The sequence below is a fragment of the Antedon bifida genome, chromosome 9 (assembly GCF_963402885.1).
Source record: "Antedon bifida chromosome 9, ecAntBifi1.1, whole genome shotgun sequence".
NCBI classification, from domain to species: domain Eukaryota; kingdom Metazoa; phylum Echinodermata; class Crinoidea; order Comatulida; family Antedonidae; genus Antedon; species Antedon bifida.
In genome coordinates, this window is record NC_136234.1 from 17,367,001 (window position 1) to 17,385,944 (window position 18,944).

Below are 18,944 nucleotides of genomic sequence, written 5' to 3' on the forward strand. Positions count from 1 at the left end.
GACTGGTTTTCTTGATCATACCATAGAGGAATAAATCAATTCCTCCTTGATCATCCACCTCCACCCAATAGCCTACCACAACTGCATCCTTATAGCTATAAAGATAAGGGTCCAGACTTAATTGCATTATCTCCTATGATTTCCATGTTACACAAGATATGGGCCTCAAGCTAGGCCTCCAGTGCCTCCCAATCCAGGATACAGTTAACACAAAGGGAAGTATTAAATTTCATTATCTCCCATTCAGACTAGCAGGAAGTTAACCAAGGCCTAGAGGCACTGCAAACAGAGGATCCTGAGAGTGTTTACTTATGATTTGATGAACAAGTTCATGGAGCAATGTTGTAATATTATGTTAATTAAAATCAAGCAGCAGCAAGGTGTGTAAAATAAATATTTTGGCACACATGGCATTTCATATGTATAAAAATAAAAAATTAAAATTAATTTGTGCACCTCGATTGGCACATAGCCGCGTGGAGGGAACACATCCGAAAAAATTAGAAATTGATTATTGAGATAATTTAACTAGACATATTCATTGTTTGCACGTATTTACATAATTTATGCAAATAAATACAAAGATGCATGCAAATTACAAGATGAGAACCAATCACATGCATCCACGGGTAAACAAGAAATGCACTATTTTTGGAAACATTTGATTGGGAACATTCTGGTATATAGTACTGTAGCAAAAACAGGATTTTGATAACCACTAAAAACAGTGCGCTGTTGTTTCTCTTGTTTTAATAAAACTGTATATTACTGTACTGTTCATTTTTTATACAATCTGAACTATAAATCAAATGATTTTATCTTCAAAACCACATAGTTTCAAGTCCTATTTGATTGACAATACCTAATCTATGACAAATGAATTTGTCTAACCACAGATAGCTGACTGTCAATCATAACGGTGACATTAAAGCACAACTGTTTGTTACATTTCCTTTGAAATTCTGTGAAAAAATGTTGAACTATTACAAGAGCTTTTCCAAATAAAAAAATACAAAAAAAGTACATAAAAAAAAAGTACATAAGTAAAGTAGAGTGACTACAAGGTTGCGTATTTAACTATCTGCCAATTGCATAAACTAATTGATACTGTATCTATGTGGGAAAACTTAATTCCATATGCAAGTTTTAAAAACAAAATAATTAACAATTAGGCTACTGTAATTTGCTAGTTCCAAATTCACAATATTTCTATCCGCATCTCTTTACACAAAAATTAAATTTGAAGGATTTAACATCTTTCCTGGGTTTAAAAAATAAATATACTACCCAGTTTGGGCTAACCACTCAAGATGTATGGATAATCTAACAAACAAGGTACCAAAATGATACCAAATGTCATTCAAATTATGCATCTGTTAAAACAAAAATATAACCGAGTACCTACCAACCGATACAAAGAAATTATAAAGACATTATACTGAAGGCTTATATATTTCTTGGAAAACTTGCCAAGTGCCAGTTTGTGCTTTGGCTGTCTTCCAATAACATAATCCATGATTAATAAAATACTAGGTTATCCATATGCAGAAATAATATTAATTTATTAATAGTGTAAAGTGCAAAATAAATGTTTATAGGTAATAATAAGATTCCTTACTAATATTGTAATCACAAATGGTGGGGGGAGGGGGAATTTATGGAGGAGGGGGAATTTATGGGGAAGAGGAATTTATGAAGGAGGGGGAATTTATGGGGGAGGGGGTATTTATGGGTTCAAATGAACCATCCTCTTTTTTTTGTGCTAAAGTGCTCTTTTTAAACGAGAGACCACCAGAAGAACATTTTCTATATAAAAATCCTGGATATGCATATTCTATACAATAAATATTTAATATCAAATATATCAATATTACATTATGCAAATTGTTGTGTGTATCATAACAGTTTGACAATTAAAGCTAAAAATAGTATTGTAGTATTACAAATCATACAAATATTCTTACAAACTTGTTTGTATGATATAAATTATACAGTATGTATGAAATTTATTATGTGCATGCGTTATTGTCTGTGTAGCATTGCATAATTCACTCCAAACGAGACAACAAATCCCAAGGTACATAAATTTAGCTCGTAAAATATAAACGCAAAATATAATGTGCGATGTTGTAAGGGAAATGTATAAGTTTGGATATATTGTTTTTACTGATATATCATTAACATATCATATGAGTTATGTATTATATAAATAGGTTTAAATATGTTAAATTTTAAATGAAGAATTGATAAAGGATTAGTGAGGAAAAGAATAAGTATTAGGGATGAGTTGGAACAAAATTGATGGATGAGTTGGATGATGGTTAATAATGATAATATACTTTATTTATTCACAGATACTTGATGTACCCTATGTTTTCATCGGGTCATAAGAAAAATATAAACAAAATAATACATTGGAAATACTGTATATTTACAATTATATACTGATTATTTGGGTTAGTAACAAAAAAAAAATATAAAAAAAATATGTGAATTTCCTGTGAAGGATGGAATAAAGTATCTAGTTTTTAACAAACAAATTGAGAGAAGGAGAAAGGGAATAAAGAAGTTCTTTTCAAGGAATTGAATTTTAATAATTAACCATACTGTACCTCCATTGTATTAACCATTGTATTTAAAGATTTAAAAATAAAGAAGACCTGTAGAAAATATGGGAGGCGTAACATTTGGTGGCCTTGGGTGGCCTAAACCCAAAAAAACAGCCAAGACCAAAATATCTGCGTAAAAGTATCTTTACACCTCTGCCTTAACAAAAACTAATTTATAATTGTTGGTTTCTTATTTCATTCATCACACACCCCCACACCCCCATCCAACCCACGCCACACATGCATTTCATCCTACCTAATTACCATACCAAATCCCCTTATGACTTGCTACTATAATCACATGACCAATCAGCCCATATGTCGAGTGACTCAACAAAACATGTTCCTTTAAGGTATATACATTAATACAATGGTAAAGTTATTTACATTCTTCTAAGGAAAGCAAACAACGTCACTGAATATTTTAAAATCTTTTGTAAGCAGAAACGTTGGACATCCTATAAATAACCGCACTATTCAAAATTTTAAAAAGATTGTTTTGATTATAAGAAATAAATATTTTTATAAGATGTATGTAACTTTTACATACAAAGTAAATATTCTTTCACTAATGGGGTTCTTATTCTTTGCAATATAGCTAAATGTATGTAGGAGTGATAGAGAAAATTGCTTTAAAGCTCTGTCTACACTATCAAACTTGATGTGACAAAAAAATATGGACACGATGATGTCATATCACTACCATATTTGGGTATATCACTATCATATTTGGGCACATCACGCTTTTTTTGTCAAACTAATTTGATAGTGTAGACAGAGCTTAATACAGTACTTCTGGCTTGTGTGCACTTAAAAGTACAAGTCCATCTTTCGGAAAGAGTGTCCATTTTACCCCATATTAATTAACACTAATTTGCATACATTGTGCATACATGTGTCATAGAGGAGACAGCACAGTAGTGTTTTGATATGTTGGTTGTTGTAAACTGTGAGGTTGAGGTTCAACTCTCTTGCTATTCTCTTTTCTTACTTGTCTTGCAAACACTTTATGTTTTTAAAAAATGTGGTTATCTAATATGCATTTTTGGTGAGTGTACATTTATGGCTGTCTGCTATACGCTACAAAAACTGGGTATCATGTGCTTTATGTTCCACATGACTTGTACGACTCGATTTACTGCGAGTCCTGCAACAGGACCGTACAATTAGGTATTTTCTATAAAGTCAACGACCTAATAATAAACAAAATCACCCTTTTAATCTTCTTTGACCTCAAATACATGAAAAAGTGCACAGGATTATCGTTATTATAATTAAATAGATAATTAATTCTAATTATCATCAACAGGATTAAACGAAGGTTTTACTTTTAGTCATGGTGTAACTTAATTGGATTTTTTTTTGTAAAATGCAGAACGGTTCTTTTCTCACAAGAATGAAATTAACTTAAAACCCTAAATTAATGAAAATAATCAACAAAAACTCATGGATCAGTGAACCAATGAAATGAGATAAAAGAAAACCCGAAGTAAGGGAAGATTCGGTGTGATAGTAGAGATATTGTAAACTCTTTCACCCTTTGATTTCCTTTTCGTAAACAAGGTTAACAAATCTATTACCAGATTTTTAGGCTTGGCTGGGAAAAATCGGAAATTAACAATTAACTATTGAGTCTGTTCAAATCCAAGGTAAGTGTTCAACAATTAACAAATCCTTACCTATAGTTCAATCGGTATTATTTTAATCTTATGGTGTTTTACAATGAATGGAATAAGGTGTAAACAATCCATCTATAAAACTGCCCTTCCGATTGAACATTGAGCTTGAGGTAATCTGTATTGTCAAAAGCTTGGGTTCATTTAGATTTTTGCTATGATTTAGATAAAGCGGAATATTTTGGTTTGTGTTAGAATGGTCATATTTTGACTGGACATTGTAAATTTGGTCACTTGTACTTTTTAATGAACCTTTGGTTATATTCAAACCTATGGTTTATTATTGTAGATGACAGTATTGAATGATGGGGAGGTGGGGGGGGGGGGTGGGGGGGTGGTTGTGCGGGGTGTGGGATTATATTTGGATTGCATTAACAACGGATTTACCAAAAGTATTGAGGCCACCATAGAACAGTTGCCCAACAGTATAGAACTCATATTAAATCTCAAGTTATCTGAACTCAACAAAGTCTCCCCTTAATAGGAGTGTCCACTGAATAGGGGTTTCCCAAAAGAGGTGGTTATACTACTATTTTCCAATCAAATGCCCTGTTTCTGCTGCCATGTAAATACCGTATTTAATATGGTATTTTTTTAATACCGTATAGGACCTCCCAAGATAGTAATGCTACTTGATTAAACTAGCTTGGTCATTCTTTCTGAGCTTGGTCATTCTTTCAGCTCGGGTTAGTTTCGATCCGTGAGAAAGCGTTTACACTATACTATACTATATAGATTTATAAAGCGCTTTTCCAAAAAAAAAAAAGACCAAATCGCTGTACATTAATTAGAGCAGTATACAAAGACAAATAGAACATCTAACTAACTAATGTTTTCCAAGTTATAGAAAAACTCCAGACGTGTGAATGAGGACATCAACTGAGTACTCTACTCTGCAGGAATTATGACTAAGTTAGCAAGCTAACAGGATTTTTAAACTTTCTATCAAGGTATACACTGTTATAAAGCTCACTTTGGTGTATTTTTATTTCCATTTAAAAAAAACCAATTACAACCAATGTACACAAACCAAACAAGCTACTTATCAATTCACAATACTTTCAACAAAAATATTGAATCAATAGAAAAGTCAAGCACCTTATGAACAGATATTAGAAATAAATCCTTTAGAAAACGTGCATTGTTGCGATAATTAAGAGAGGGGGAGTAAACTTTTTTGCATTAAAGTCTAGATTAGCTCCCACAATGCAAATAAACTGTTATTTTGATAACATCTTTATTGGGATTTAAAATTTCTAGACTTCTTTTATATATCGGAGAAGAATAGCTGACAAAATGTTGATATTGTGAAAGGCTTGATACAATAGCGTAGATTTACCCTCTGATTTCTTGTTGTATAGTTGATTGCAAATTAAAAAGTGGTAAAGTGCTTTGTAAATGAATTCTTTTCACAAACGTTAACTTGTTCTGGAAAGATTTCAAAAGCACTTATTAAATTAACCATAATTCAAGTTTTTGTATTTGATGCTTTGCCAAAATTGGTATATTGTGGTTTTTAAAAAACCTTTTATTACAAGGGACCAAACTAATACAGATAAGTGATAAAGGGTTTTATAATATTCTTTAGTTTTGTGCTGGATTACATTAAAAGTGCACTAAAAAGTACTATATTGTGGTTTTAAAACAGCCTTTTATTATTACAAGAGACTATTACAACTAATACTGAAAGCGACATATGTTTTTGTATTCCATTAAAAGTACACTGAATAACAATTTTATCCAAAATTGTTATAACGTGGTTTAAAAAAACTGTTTTATTACAAGGGGCCAATATAAATAATACAGGTAGTTCTTGTATTCTTTAGTTTTTGTATTGGATTGGACTAAGATAAACAAAACAGATAAACATTAAAGGTTTTGTATTCTTTTGTATTGGTAGGCATTTAAAAGTGCACTGTAACAATTACAGACAAAATTGCTATATTTTGGTTTTCTTTCTTTTGTAGGCTTTGTACTATACTAAATGACTAGGGACCATAATGTGATCAAGCAATATGATAAGAAACGATAGGTTTTTGTATTCTTTCTGATGAGCATTATCCTAATAGAAATCTAAATCAAAATTGCGGTTTTGCCTCTTTTTTAAAATCAGTTTTAGAAATGAGAGATACTGTAGGTATCAACATAACAAACAAAAGGAAGCGATTGAATACATTTATTTTTCATTTCTATTTTATAAACTATTTCTATTTTATAAACTAAAATGATGGAGTTAGCTCCCTGGTGAAAAGGTACTTCGTACTAGAAACTAAATTATCAACAACTAAAGCCTATATGTATTATGTAAATAGCAAGAAAATTATCGAAACATTGCTAAACATGACAAAAGAGTCCTTGTAGTAAACAAAATATTTTATGTTTGTTGATATGCTCTTTGAAAGGAGGCAGTGCCGGATCCAGGATTTAGAAATAGGTGGGTGGTGAAATGAACCACTGAACTTTGTGAAATTTAGAGGGGGCCGGGCTAGTTGGGCCTCCACTTGAATCCGCCCCTGGGGGGAAGGTAGGGGGTTTAACCTGCAAGGTATCACATACAGTCAACTATGATTAGATCTATTGAAGATCATTGGAATAATAATAGTAATAATGGTTGTCTTATAAAGCGCTTATATAAATGTTTCTAGTCGCTTTACAAATACGAAAAAAGAAACATGAAATGATATTTATGGCATGATGCTGAATGAATATGACGCAGAGGAACCATTTTAACTGTTCTATTCACCAGAACTTTGAATCTGTAGTTAGTATTTCTTTCCAATTTGCAACATATTTTTAACCCCCTGTTAATAATATATTCATTTATCCTTACTCTTTTTCTAGGCCTAGTAGATAACGTCAAGGCAGGAATCGTTCATAATGTTATGTGCTTTAAAAAAAATCAATAATCTGAAATCATACTTTAAAGGTTGAATAAATTGCTTGGTATTATACATGTAATTATGCCTAACGAGCACAAATGGCTATTAACGGATTGAAATTTTAAAACGAATGGAAATTTTAATGAAAAAACTAATGCAAATTTATAATCACAATATATAGCATGAATATATTTTGGAATATGGATTTTCAAAAAACTTAGTTTTTAATTCAATTCAAATATAATTGTAGGCCTCCTTGGTTTACATAAATATAGTAAAAACCCCTTCTTTTGGGACACCCCCATTAAGGGGAACATTCATTGAAACGATTGAGAGGCAATTCTATTCAGCCAACTCCTATTCAAAGGACAGCCCTGCTCTCAGGCACTTTCACTACGTACTTTAACTGCTTATCTGGTAAGCAGACACCCACCCTCAACAAGACAACCCCGCTCCCAAACAAAACTCTGGATCCACCCCAGGGGTACCTCAGAACCAGTCAAGTAAACCATGCTATAATGCTAAATCTTTTGCACCACGTACTGTAATACATAATATTGTGTGTACATTCATGTCTGTTAAAATTCTTGAAAAATGATAAATTATGAAATAAAGAGGAAGAAGATAGTAATAAAATTTAGCAATATATCCCTATGAAAAGTGTCATGTGCCTTTAAATCTTCTTTATTATAGTTAATATAACTTTACAGCTATATCCAGGGGCCTAGCATAGTCCCTGGATTAACAAGACCTTGAGATGTGCCAAGTGTCTAGCATTGCCGAAAGGTGTTCTTATAATACAGTAATAGACACACAGATCATGATACATAACAGTGATGCGTTGTTTATTTATTTACTGAAATGTATTATGTTAAAATATTCTTTATTATACAACTAAATTAGACCTCCTTTGGAATAATGCAAGTCAGAGAACTCAGACACCTGGGCTCCTATTAAGGGGATAATTTGTTGTGTTCCTAAGGTGTCCCCCTAATAACACAAGAAATACATGATATTCTCTTGTCTTCATAGGCAGATTCTTGTTAATTCTTTGTTGAATATTAGACACTTGTAATGTACTGAAGTATCCAATGTTAAATCCCATCACATGCTAGAATTGAATATCTGCATCTTATATACTGGTAATGAATGTGACATGTTAGAATCAGAGTGTTCCAAAGAACTAGAGTTAAGCATGCACAGAGACGAGTTAAGCTGATCCAAATCATATCGGAGTTAAAGCTTATTTAGTGGTTGTGTGATCAGTTTTAACTCTCTTTACCTCTCTGTTGTTACCTCTGATATAACTCCAATATGTTTCAGAAAGTTATAGTACTACCTAGGCTCCCAACCAGATTACAGACGATTTTTCAGATGTTTAACTGGTGTAATCTATTATTTGCGTGTGAACGCAGAAAAAACTAAATCACAAGATAGACTGTATTTAACTCCGATAGAGAAAAAAGTCCTAGCATAATGTGGAGCAACATTTGACATTGAAAGAATTAAGTTAAGCCCTTGTGTTAATCCTAATTAGACAACTCGTTACCAAGGTCCCATTAATCCAGTTTGTTTACATATTATTACTGGTAAACTTGGCATATGGTGGTAATGATTACAATAATATTACATAGATGCAAAATCAAGATGGAAAAGTAATAACAATAATGATGCTCTTTAAGTTTGAAAGAACAGGTGTTGGGATTTCGTCCAAAGCTTTGGAAAATTGGGCAGATTCTAGGAAGTAATAAAATACGTTGGATTAAGATTAAATCAATTTTATAAGCTTTAATAGTACAGTTGGGCCTGGAAATTGAACTTTTTGATTCAGGGTTACCCAAGTGTTCCTTTTGGTGATACCACTCCTTTCAAAAAGAACTTTTGATATGTTATTATGATAGCAAATATATTATGATGTTGTTGATATAATAAAGAAAGAATTTGAATCAATATCCTGTTGTATCTTATAAATAAAATACTTAATAATAATAAATCTCTTTATACAATTGAAATTTATCACATTAATTTATTTAATTGGCCAATTGATTTAGGCCAATGATGATAATAGGGAACTTTTGATTTGCGACGACCAAACTATGTCGTATTAATACATTGTGTGCATGCGGAGATACTGGGACGTGTGTCCTAGATTCCCGCTCTCCCCACCTAGACACAGGTTTGGTGGTTTCTAAATCCAGACGATGACCGACAATACATTAATTGATTGGTCATTGGTCACCGCAGATCGAAAGAGGTGATGACATCAATAATTTTAGTTTTGCCTATTTTCACTAGAATTGTATGTCATAATATTGATTATGATGATGGTGATAATGATGATGATGAAGGCATTGCTAACAAGAAATTAGCCTACTTAATGACAACAACAATAATCAGAATGAGGACATCAACAGTGATAAGTATAATCATGAAGAAATTCAAAACCACAAGTTATGTTAATTAAAATAACTTGTCCTCGAGGAGAAATGAAACCATGCAATCATCATCTGCACCATCATGTGACTTGATTAAAAACATCTTCAACATTAAATCATATTAAATCATTGTTCTTGGCAGTAACCAATCAAATCCAGCTAAAGTAAGTTAATGAACTTTTAATTACACCTCAAGGAATGAAGAACACAGAAGTTGGCTCAGACTGCACAACTTGAGTGTGATGTAAAGAACAGGTAGATGAAATTGTGCATGGAAAACGGCACATTAGGGAAATCTGACGACTTAAAGCTGCAGTTTCAGAATGAAATACATCTCCTGTATAGTAAGTACAGTAGAACACCTAATAAGGGGACACTTTTTAGGACCTAACAAAGTTTCTCCTTATTAATGGGGATCCCTCTTGTATAGGGGTTAGATGTAGTGTAATATATTCAAAAACTTCCGTACAAGAAACTCTTTCCAAACCACACCTGATAACAAATGGGAAACCAGAATAAAGCTACGTACTAGTTTTGTGTCCAAATATGGTAGTGATATGCCCAAATATGGTAGTGATATGCCCAAATATGGTAGTGATATGACATCAGCATGTCCATATATGGGCACATCACATTTTTTTTTTCAAATAAAGTTTGATAGTGTAGACAGAGCTTTAGCTAAATACACAAGAGATTTGTTCAGAATAATATTCAAGTCTTGTATTTTGTTCAATACATTTATTGATATCCATTAGAAATTTAATTATGTTATTCTATGCAATTCGTTTTTATGCTGTATCCAGTATAATTTTACAAAGAGATCTGATTATAATTCTGGTCAGATAGTTTTCAATTAGCGCTCATATTTTCGCAGAATTATACTTATTAGCGCTGTTGAAGGAGAAATGAAATAAAAGCCTCAAGTAACCGTTTTCCTTGAGTTTAGTTTTAAGTATGGTTTTAATTAATTGTGCACTATTATCAAACCTATTTAGGAAAAAGCTAATTTATTTACCTCATTTTGACACAGCTTAAACTTCACGGACAATGATTTTGCGAAGGTTGCAATAAATTTAATTTGCGTACCACCCATGTTTTGCATAATTTTACAGCTGGTGATATAAGAATAAAATTTAAGTAATGGTAAGAGGATATGGTAATTTATTTCAATCAATCAAATAATATTTCAGTGGGATTGAACCATATAATGATATGTTAGGAGGAATAAAGACAATGTTAAGCTCTGTCTACACTATCAAACTTTATGTGACAAAAAACCATGATGTGCCCATATATGGACATGATGATGTCATATCACTACCATGTTTGGGATTATCACTACTATATTTGGGCACATCGCAATTTCGTAGTGATATGACATCATCATGTCCATATATGGGCACATCACATTTTGTTATCACATGATTTATTCTTTGACCTTTTGAAAGTAAATAATATTGAAATGTGTAACTTATTAAGTCAAGTCTCAATTAAGCTATGTTGTTTTCTGACTCCCTTTGTAAACATTCATTAATCATGTCCGCACTATCGATAGTCTGATTCTGTTGTCATGAACGTTAACAGATAAATCAAGCGAATTCCTCCGCAAATAAATTATGAGCACCCGGCCGGTCTTAATGATGAGTTTGGTCAATAGTAATTATGTTATGACATAGACAGGAATCCGTTTCGACGTCAAATTGCCTTAATTAGTATGGATCGTATGTAGAATAAAGATTTTAATCGCTCAAGGTATGGGAACGCATAGAAGGTACATAGCATAATGTGATACAACATATAAATATTGCAACGTAAATCTAATAAGATGAGTTAGTTAGCCTCATTGTTTAATTTTGATTAGGTAATAGAATAAATCTACGTACTGTAGAAGGAAGGTTGAAGCAGAGGATAATTACACAGTGCAAGGAAAAAGAACCTTATGACATATATGCCATTCTCACAGATTTCATCATCTCCACTGTTTACAAATTAATTAATATTATTAATATCACTGGGCAGTTTAGTGTTTAATTTATATTTCTATTTCATACACAGTTATTTTATTTTATTTATTCCTTTCAGTGAAACAAACATAAAAGGGAGCACTGAAGAAAGACAAAAGCTGTCAAAGACAACGATCGCCAAATGGCGTGTCTCTCCAACTCCAGAAAAATAATACAAGCAATATAAAGTAAAGAATTATAAAAATAGACTATGTACAATATTGTTATAAATGTATGAATAAAAGAACTATTATTATTTAACTTGCTATTATCATTTAACACTATTAGTGAGTGGAATAGAATAGAAACAGTTACAAGTTACAATGGTGTCCTGGTCAGGATTGAACCAGGAACCTTGGGATTGGAAGGCCACTACCAAAGATAAGCCTTCACTTCTATTGCGCTTTATATTGCTGCTGCTAAATAAAAGCTTAACCTAGAAGATTACTATATGCAGAGTTAATAAGCATCTACACTTAGCAGTGAGATTATAGCTTTTATTTGTAGGTTTTAATCCAACGGAAATATAGCTATTCAGTATCGATCCATAACTTCCTATTTGAGGGTGTGGTACCACTATTCATCAAGGCCTTGAGCATATTCTCCATTCATTATAATTGTTGTCTTCTACTTAATATTTTTCCTTCTAATTACATACTGGTATATGTATGTTTTATAGTAATTTGTGTAAACAATATAACAATACAATATGTTAGTTTTTCTTGAGTCACAGAAATAAGAATACAATGCTAATTTTAATAATTACAATAATGAGTAATACGGTATATATTAATATCATGTGGTTGACGTAGCATTAAAATTAAAGGGTGGAGCACCATATACAAATAATGGAATTTGCTGATGAGACTATTAACCTCTTTGTTATGATAAGTGCGGCCTCTGGGAGAATTTGTAACAATGCTTTTGAAGCTCTTGGGGGAACATCCATCTAATAATGCTTCTATTTCATTCATTCTAATGAATCTAAATTCTCTGAGATCATATCTGAGAACATATGCATATTTGACGATATTGTTTCAACTCAATTTCAACTTTAGTTACAATTATTAAAACAATACAAAACAAAAAGAGAATCTATTTAAAAAAAAACATATTGTAAGTCAGGTTTATTGTACACCATGTTTTTCCAGAAATAAAGTGTGATTGAAAATGCCTCAACGTTTGGGGTCTTCGTCCTACAACTGGTTGAAAATACCAGTTTGATTAAATTTAATTAATGAGAAAGTTACACGGAATATGGAAAGAAAACACTGGGAAAACAAGTCATAAAAACAAGGATTCAAAACCTTACAAAAACAGGATGTGTACAAAATTAGTTTTGCTTTCACCCTACAGATTTCCTTTATTTTTTTTCTTAATACTTCCTTATGGAATGAATGGGAATGTTTCCTTAAGGATCACATGGGAATTTTGGAAGTTTTACTTAATGGAAAATTTTCTTTATGAACACTGTAACTGCAGCAGTTTTCTGCAAATGGTGTAAAATGAAGTAAATACTAATTTGAATGGATTAGTTACATCATTTACAGCTACCAAACGAAATTGGCTACACAATTTAAAATGCCAAATATACCAACATCTAATTAAACTGAACTTAACACTCTAACTAATATCTTCTACCAAAGAAAAATTGTGTGTCCTTAAACGACGGATATCTGGATGAAAGATGCAGCTGAATCTGAAAACAATGTGACTGGTTTGTCCCCAATTTCATTGGGATACTCTTATATTAGGTAGTAAATATTTGATTCTGCACTGTACAGTAGGCTTATAATATCAAATGCGAAATGTTGCTAAAACACCAAAATATACTTTAAATTGAATAAAACCGATTTTTGATGAACTGAACAATTTTTCGAGGTTCTTTTTCAAAGCGAAAGTATTAGGCATTTTATGGTTCATTTTGCGTCCAAAAAAAAGAAAGAAATTGAACAATAGAAAATGCGGTGATTCATAATTTGTCAGAGACGGGCTTAACAAAAACCAAATGTAGACACAAAGATGGCATACAATTGTCATGATTACCAGGTGTGTATGATCTCTTTTTGAATGATGAGTGCCTGGGAATTTAATGCAATTGTTCTAGTTGCAGAATAGCTTGAACGGGATGGGGAAGTTTGAAAAAGAAATAATAAAGAGTTTTAATGAAAATAGTATCCGTGTTAAACAAATGTTTAACAAAGCTCTCGAACCATTTAGTTCTGGTGTAGTCTTCTCGGATAAGAACTGGAGGTCCAGTGTACACATCTGACTTGTGTGAACACAGTGCATCTTTCGAAAGAGGAGGGGTTACCTCGGTGTACTGGTGCACCTCAGCCCCTGCCATGGACAGATGGATGAGAGCAGTTTGGTGGCAGCTTGACACAAAGGTGTAAAAGTGCTAAATTCAAATATGTAAAAGGGATGGAAAAGAATTGAACTGATATTGGACATGGAATTAATTTTAAACTTGATTTTCTAATTTCTAAGGATTATTGTTGTGACACCTTGTTTATGACACCATATTAATTTAAAATGTACAGTTAGTCAAATAAAAAAGATTCCTGAAGAGCCGTGAGAAAACAATTATTGGTTTCCTGGAACAGGAATCAAAGATCATGTAGGTCTAACATCGACACACCACAATGTCGGCAAAACACCACATTAACGTTGTATTAAACTTATTGTACAGAATGCAAAAAGTGGTATTGTAGCTTGGAGATTACCATTCCTGTCTACCAATCTCGGGAGTTCTGGACTCAAATCCCAACAAAATCCTCACCTAAAGCTGCTTTCACATCGTGCCTACATTCGTTTCGGTGCCGTCAGAAAAATATTGTGGGAAATGGGTTCAGTGAAGCGTCGTACAATTTTTTTCTTTTAAACAATCAACAGATAACCAATCTCATGCTTGATGTGAAAGCATGGTCAACGCTCACAATATATTCTCAGGGCAGAGGACTGAATCCAGCCGCATGTGATAGCAGCTAAAGCCTCCAACCATGACTATAATTCTTGAAACACTGAATCATCCCCTAGTTCATCATCACCCTTTTAACACAAGCAATTGATGTGTGTAGATTATTCTTTCCCATCTTTTAATTGACAGGTAATCTGCAATCGTGTATCAATATACAACAGTTAAACCCTTCCATGTGTACATACCTGAACTAACCAATGACTCATAGCGGTGTCCCAAGGAAAAACCAAAAGATTTTGAAAAACCCACAACAAAGATTCATTAAACGTGATTGAATTATGAGAGAATTGGCCAACCAATGAGTCAGAAGATTAACGATGATGTGGTAATGATGCATGATGGTATACATGTTTAAAAGGGACAATCCCCTTTTTTCAGGACATAGAGTAAATGCACATTTTTCAACATCGTTTACGTGATGATTGATAACCCCATGCTTTCTATAAAGTTTCATAAATAAAGAGGTCTGAAAATACCTGTTGTGCACTTCACTGCACTTAAATCACCTTACAAGAAAAAGTAATGTAATGATTTTTGCAAATATTTTATAAGTTAACATCCCCTATACGCAAGAGCATTTCTGAATTCGGGAAAATGGAAAACACTTTCCCTAACTACCCAACACTTCCTAAAACTACAAATATTAGAAAGGTCACCAAATCTAAACTACAGATTATATAGAATTTCCTGAGAATGATTTAAAAAAAGTAATGTAATGATTTTCGCAAATATTTTATACGTTAACATCCCATGTAGAAAAAAGCATTTAAAATTGGGGAAAATGTGAAAACTTTCCCAACTATCCCACTTACTAAAATTACAAATATTCAAAAGGTCACCAAATCTAAACTACAGATTATATAGAATTTCCTGAAGATGATTTGAAATAAATACTGATGATAGTTTTATTGAAGGCCATATGATCTGGGTTTACTAAAAATAGGCCAATTATGGATTGTACGCAACAAAACACAAAAACAGGTTAAATAGTATATTAATGATTCAACTCAAGGCTGCATGAGTAATATGGGAACACACTTTTAACTTTTATTTAGTAATCAATGGTGGATCCAGGATTTTGATTCAGGAGAGGCTTGGGGGAGGCTGAGGGCCTAAAAATGGTACAATGAAGTATTGCACTTTATTTCCTATCTTTTGCACTATGGATCTACTTAAGCAATTTGCAGGAATATTTATTTCATATTCAATACACATTTTTTCATTAAATAGGTCTTTAAATAATGGTGACCCTCTGTTTTCATGACACGTGCAACCATGTAACTGATTGTAATTGAGTCATTCTGTGCAAGCTCATAATGTTTTCCACTGTGTGTAGAATGACTTTCCAACTCAACAGCTGCTATGCAACCATGTAACTATTGAGTCTAATAGTCATTCTGTGCATGCTCATAATGTTTTACAGTGTGTGCAGAATGACTTTCTAAGTCAAACAGTGCATCATGAAAATGAAAGGGTATACTAATTCTATATACAACTGTTTCGGTAATCGATATACTCCTGAAAATCAGAATGAATAAGCTATCCAATCATCATTTATTCATAAAATGATTAATTTACAATACGTCTATCAATATAATTATTATTAAGGCTAGCCTTCCAAAAGACCCAGATTTAAACATGGGGTCAATTTCAGCTTGATTGTTAAGGAAAGCCCTACCTAATGAGGAAATGGCTATAGCCCTACCTCCATATGGAACGAGTACGATGAAAGATATTGCACAATTTAGAAAAAATTTTGCTGGTAGGCTACTGTACTTTTTAATAATAATAATAATAATAATAATAGTACAGTTCATTGTATCTGCATTAGCATGGTCATCAATCAACCACATATGGCGTAATTTGTTCAGAATTATAGGCAAATTATGTAATACAGTGTCACAAATGTATCACATGTGACACCTACATTACGTTAAGGTTTTTTAGGATAAAGGCATCACAGGGGATACATGTTACACTAGAGTATTTGCCTATTAAGGCTTATACTAGACCAATTGATACAGTATTGAGAATTAGTAAGGGGCCCCAGAGGATGAGCAGCCCACTGCAACAACCTAGCATTGGAGGGCCCCTTAGGAGTGCTAACCAGGAAACTTTGACCTGTGTACAGTGACGTAACATAGAGACCTGAGGCCCCTGGTTTAGGAACCCTAAGCGGCCCTCCAACACTGGACAAATTTGAATGCCCGTGTTTTCCTTTAAGCACATGCTTTATGCCCATAAGCTCAGGGGCTCCTGGGTTTAGCCAGTGAGCACTCATAGCCGTTATGTCACTGCCCGTGTATTTACACCAATGAGAATGACAATAATACACATTTACCAAAAATGAAATAGTTTAGTTGAAATATGCAATTTTCAGAAGTTTCTCTTTTCTCCGTAATTGCAATCCTTCTTCTATTCCAACATAATGTGTCAATGTTACTGCAAGAGGGTTACAATAACTTATTTATAGCTTTAAAACAATCACAAGAAAAACATGTTTTGCTACTAGAGGCTACAAACAAGTAATAATGATCATGACATTTACCCTGTAGGAAGAGATTTTAATTTCATATAATAGACATGTGTCTTATTATCGGCCTTAGGTGTCACATGGCAGACATGTGTAATATCTTGTGACGCAAACGAAAATGACAAGACAATTGACGGAGGAAAAATACAAATGATATAAAATCACAAAGGAATAGTATCTTTGTATAGATAGCTTTTGATTGGACAATAGTGACATAGACTCATAGTTTAATATTGTGGGATTTTTTAGAGCTCAGGAAGATGAATTCTTAAATCAAGGTAACAATGTACTGTATATTATATAAAAAAGAACCCATGGGTGTTTGTGGTGTTATTATATAAGGCAAAGTTATATAGGTTATTTCAATGCCCTTTTATATGGCTTTATGGTTTAGATTTGAGGTTCCTGGCATATGCTTAGTTATAAACCTCATCAACGGAAAAAGGTTATAGAAGATATACCGTGTATTACTGCTCATATTATTTACAATACATTATATAAACTTACAGGCCTACTAAAGTGTCTACACTATCAAACTTGACAAAAAAGTTTGATGAGCCCAAATATATGGTATTGGGCACATGAGCACATCATATTTTTTGTCACATAAAGTTTGATAGTGTAGACAGAGCTTAAGGAACTTAAGGATGAGAGAAAAGGTCGCCCAACAGAGATTCAAACACAGGAACATCTTCCAATCATGTAATCATAACCATTTCAGAGTTTTTGACTTTCCAAAATACAGTGGAATTTCCCTTCAATTTAAAAAGAAAAAAGAAATGAAGAACAATTAATGGACAGAGTTAATAATTTAAAAAATAGCTCTTTCCATTGAGTTGATGGCTTTCTTCTCCATTCAAAGATCTCTAAAGCTCTGCTTTATCAAACTAATGTGACAAAAAAGTGTGATGTGCCCAAATATGGTAGTGATATTACATCACCATGTCCATATATGGGTACATAAAGTTTGATAGTGTAGACAGAGCTTAAGGAACTTTAAATCATCCAGTGAGGGATGAGAATGAGAAAAAGTCGTCCCAACAGAGATTCAAACACAGTAACATCTGCCAATCATCCCATCCTAATCACAATAACTGTTTCCGAGTTTCTAAACCTAAATACATTTTGTTGTCACATAAAGTTTGATAGTGTAGACAGAGCTTAAGGAACTTTAAATCATCCAGTGAGGGATGAGAATGAGAAAAAGTCGTCCCAACAGAGATTCAAACACAGTAACATCTGCCAATCATCTCATCCTAATCACAATAACCGTTTCCGAGTTTCTAACCTAAATACATTTTGTTGTCACATAAAGTTTGATAGTGTAGACAGAGCTTTATACTTTGATCTTGCTCTCCACCACCTCCCTCATTTTAATACACTGCCATTGTGTGTATGATAAACATGTGTTCAAAAAGCAAATACAACAACATATGGCTGCATGATTGACTATTATTACAACACTTAAAGCGGCCATAAATCATGCTGTAAAATCATTATGTAAAATGCGAAATCTATGAACAAATTCTCATAATTCCAGTATTAACTAGAATGTTACCTATTGGGAGTTGCGTATGAAGTAATGTGATTTAAGAGGCTAGAATTTATTCAAATTTTGAGCTGCTGTAAGATATAGGGCCTGTTTTTGCTGAAAAAAAAATGTAATTGGTAATTGTTCGTTGGTTGTGTAATGACGTCATTATCCATAGAGAGTACTGTCGGTAGTCAAATGTTCGCACCATTCAGTGACTTATGAAGTGAGAAAAAAAAGTCAGAAAAAAAAACAGACCCATATTCTTACAGTCATTATGGTTTCTTGGTTATGACAA

At 32.8% G+C, this 18,944-nt stretch overlaps 1 protein-coding gene across 1 annotated transcript in view; it reads left to right on the plus strand.

The window, feature by feature from the left end:
• LOC144851949 (protein cornichon homolog 4-like) overlaps nt 1-13,732 on the plus strand; it is a 59,740-nt gene extending 46,008 nt beyond the window's left edge. The window contains exon 6 of the mRNA XM_078709621.1: nt 13,721-13,732. The gene's annotated coding sequence lies outside the window, so the exon portion shown is untranslated. The remainder of the gene's footprint in view (nt 1-13,720) is intronic.
• Nucleotides 13,733-18,944: the final 5,212 nt, after the last annotated feature.